This window comes from Malus sylvestris, chromosome 16, assembly GCF_916048215.2.
Source record: "Malus sylvestris chromosome 16, drMalSylv7.2, whole genome shotgun sequence".
NCBI lineage: Eukaryota > Viridiplantae > Streptophyta > Magnoliopsida > Rosales > Rosaceae > Malus > Malus sylvestris.
In genome coordinates, this window is record NC_062275.1 from 26565933 (window position 1) to 26570453 (window position 4521).

Here is a 4521-nt window from a genome sequence, read left to right on the forward strand (position 1 = left end):
CCTCCATCCCTTTAGAGTAGATAATATCGTTTGTTCAAAAAAAAAAATTTGAGTAAAAAATAAAGCTTTGACCTTTCACGTAATAAAAGGAATTTTTTTTCAGAAATTTTCATCATAAATATGTTGAGCATCTTGAGAAATTTTCTTGATAAATATGTTGAGTATCTTTGGCCTCCTTATTCCACACTTCTATGAAATGGATACCATGTCCAATGCCAAGAGCAATCCAATCTTATGTGGAAATTAGATTTGAGTTAAGTCACACAATAGTCAACTATAATCATTTGATAACAAATATATTATCTAGAAGTGTCGAAATTAAGACCTCCAACTTATAAACTTACAAGCATGAGAAAAACTGCCACCATACTGTAACACTAGTGCCCACTTGAATTCAGACCAAGCTTGAACTACAGCCATAACTAACGATGAACGATCAAACACTGAGACCTTAAATCACCGGATTCACCTCATGATAAATCAGAGATGTCATGCATGTCTTTCATTGCTCATTTGTGATTTTTAGCTTCTACACTACAATTTTTCTTCAATATACATGTATATATAGGATTATAATCGGTGGTGTCACGCCTCGATCTGCAAATGAGGACTGTTTTTGAGTTAGAGTGTGAGTTATATCTTAGCCGTAGAAATAAATTCTATAACCAAGACATGATGGAAAGAAAATTACTAATTGTTAGGGTAAAATTGCCAGTTCCTAAACAAAACGCCTGAGTCTGTAATATTAGACTAGTGTTTGTTTTCAGTTGTAATTATTTTAGTCTAAGTTTGTCTCACGTGCTCTCGATCACAAAATGGCAAGCGTTTCAGAGACATCCACTCAAGTAAGTTTGACATGCATATGCATTCACATGATATAAGTTTTTGTTCAATGGGCTGTTTAACTTTGAAGTTTAACAATTGAGATATGGGCTTTACATATTAATTAATTTGCTATGAGTTCGTTTAGCTTAATTAAAGGCCTACTTATTAATATAAGATTTATTTGGAGTCAGATGCTATGCATTTAAAATGAGGATAAATTCAAATGGTTTTGTTTTTATCTTGATCTCATCTATTTAGAGTTTTAAGTCATGTTGAAGTCTCCTACTGCAACTTATATATATATATGAGATTACATTAGGGTTTTGGGTGTGCTGCCGCTAGATTAATAGAGTGCATCAAAATATGTTTTTATGTTTGCCGCATGCACTAGATCAGTTTAGGGTTGTCCATGCTGCTGCCGCATATGCATGAAATTGGGTTTCTTAGTTAAAAACATCAAAAGGCAGTGGCGTTGGTTTTTGAGCAAAACGAATTGTTTTCTTATTGCTGCCATCTTGTGGTTTCAACAGCATGCGTTTTTAAAGAGAAAAAAAAAATTATTTTCATGCTGTTTTCATTTAAGGTTTTAATTGAATGTCAATTATGAAAATGTGCCTTGTGATTTTCGTAATTGATTGTTTTTCAAATAAACACTTCATCATATAATCATTCTGCATGATCGAGTTAGTATCTTGCAAAGTTCGAGGAAAAGGTGATTGACAATCGCGTTAGTGTCGTGCCACTTCAACTCGAAGGCTGAAGAGAGATCGAGTAGCAAAGCGCGGAGACAAAACTGCCTACTAGTATGTGGGTCTAGTTGATGAGTTTTGTAAGTCTTTCTGTACTTATTTCTCTTAGTGTTTGTCCTGGCTTGGGAGCCCGAGGATTTTCCCAGTGGTGGGTTTTGCCTCGTTAAATCCTACATCATGTGTGCACTTTTTATTTATCGTTTTAATTGCATATGAGTATGATAGTTTGATATGTGATGTGAATGTGGATTTAATTTGAGAACTGAAAATTAAATTGAAAATTGAATAGGATTTTTAAATTGAAACCTATTCACCCCCTCTAGGTTAAACTAGTACTCATCCTAGAACTTTCACTAATATATAATGATTACAGAATATATCGTACAACACTCGCTAATATTTTGTTTTACATAAAAAAACACTTGAGTTTACTACATAAAGTTACCGAATGCACAGCGGAATAAAAATTTGCAATGCTCACTATTTTACAAATTAGTTCTCAAAATGAAATAGGCATCTACCAAACAATAATTAAAATGTAATAGTTCTTGCGAATACATAATATATATGCAATGAGATGGATGAATGAACTCATTCACTTCGAATTTCACTAACACCTATCTAAGGCACTCAAGTTGCACGTCGCATATCATGTTTATACCACTTGGCTCCGAATACCTTAGAATATGAGTTACCACCTGTTCATAATCCCTTAAGCCCAATTTATAGTTAAATTCTTAATTTCTACTTTATTATATAGGTACTTCCCGAATTGTATACTCAAGCCATTCCTACGATGCATGACATGTACAAGATTTCATTATTATATCTAAGACATTCTCCAACCCTTGTATATAATATACAACTCAATTCTTTTTCTTGCTTTACATGAATGCTTTATGCGTATGTAAGGCAACATAGATATTAATAATCCTCACATACTTACCATATCAACATATAAATCAAAGTTTTTTTTTTTTTTTTGGGAAACTACATATAAATCAAACTTTCACAACAAAAAAAAATATATATATATATAAATTAAACTAGTTGATAAGCAAGGTAATAATTTATAATACCATCAGCAATAAAAAAAAGTATTGATAATCAACGTCAATATAAAGGATGAAATTACCACCTGACCATTTGCTCCTTCGTTCTCCTCCAGCTGATAATTCAATTTGAACTCTTTCTTTCTACTTCCTTTAATTAATCTTTATTTTTAATTTGGATAAACTTATAGTAGTGATACTAGTTAAGCACAAGAATATGTTTTTGTAGTCGAAGGACCTCATTAACTAACTTAATTTCCAAAAATATTAATTCTTGTACATATATACAGAGTGTGAATCTACTTCGAAATTAAATTTGAAAGAAACATAATAACATAGAGTGTGTTTGTGTGAATGTGTGTGTGTGTGTGTGTGTGCAGACGATTCAGATCATTGAAAAAAGTCATGGAGTTTGATCGATCACAGCGTGGAGGAGAGGATGAAGGAACAGAGAAAGCAGTGAGTTTTTGTAATTCAAGTCTTAGAATAGCATGCTAATTAGAAGGCCAGAGTTGCAGGTTAGTTAATGGTTTAAGTAAAGCTCTCAGTCTTTCCTTTTGATATGTACATGAAAAAGATATTTCTAATAATTTGTTCTGCAACTATAAGATACATGTAAAATAGAGAGAACAGAAGTCTTTCAAGTCTTGAATAGAAGAGTTTGCACCAAGACTACGAGAAGCTCCAAAGTTCTGCTGTATTTTTTCCGAAAAGCTCAAATATTATTAGCACTTATAAATTTTGTCGAATTATTAATTGTTGCTTTATTTATTGATTAGTTCAGGTGCTAACGAGGTAGATGAAGGCCAATAAGCGTATAAAAAGAGAAAAAACATGACATGAAACTCGACAAGGTTGCTGCAGGTAAGGAATATAAACCTATATGAATTAGTACTAGGAATCAATTTATGTCAGGTTAAATATGAAGGCTTGCATTATGTTTTTATTTTTATTTTTGATACATTTAATTTAATTTGATGCAAATAGTACGATCCTAACCATTAAGATTGTATATGATATAGGTGTGTCTCTCAACAATTTTAGAGGGTCATGGATAAGATCGCTAATCGCTATGAATATATGAAAGATGAGCAATTTGGATTTGGACATGCATTTTAAGGAAGCCGTACCTAACCATCTTCAAGAGGACTTGAAGTAGACTTTGAGAACTAGTGTTAGAAGACATCTCTGAGGATTGTACTTATTTTAGGGTTGATTATTCTGAGGATTGTACCTCATTTTTCCAATTTATTACATTGGTCTTATATATGTTTTATTGTCAATATTGTTTCATTAATGAAAATGTGTAACATTTCAATAACAATTGAGCATTTGTAATATTATTTATTTTTCTTTCAACAATATATTTGTATTTTTACAGTCTCAGTCTTTATAATGCTTATAGTTTTGGTCAAGAAAAACGTATTTTTGACCAGCCTTACTAAAACTTATTGTTGCTAAATGGTAATTGTGGCAACTATGTGCTCTCGGAAATAGTCATTCATTGTTGGAAATAGAATTTTTTACGACAAGTATTAGTCGAAAATATATCATCACAAAAAATATTCGTTGTCATTTGAAAAGTATTTTCGACAACCATATAAGTATTTGCGACTACATTGACATGTTGGAAATGAAATAAGTTTGTCGTTTGAAATATTCAATTTCGACAGAAAGATAAATATTAACAACAAGTCATGTGCTTTGAAACTAAAGTATTTTTGGCAGCTGGTCAGAAAAAAGTTGTAATACCCTGAAAAATTAAATATAGGAATTAGATATTCATAATTATGAATATGTGGAGAAAATAGAAAATAAATTGATTTATGGTTATGAAAATTGAATTGAGAAATTGTAAAAATTTTGTTTCCTGAAATTATTATAATTTACGTCAT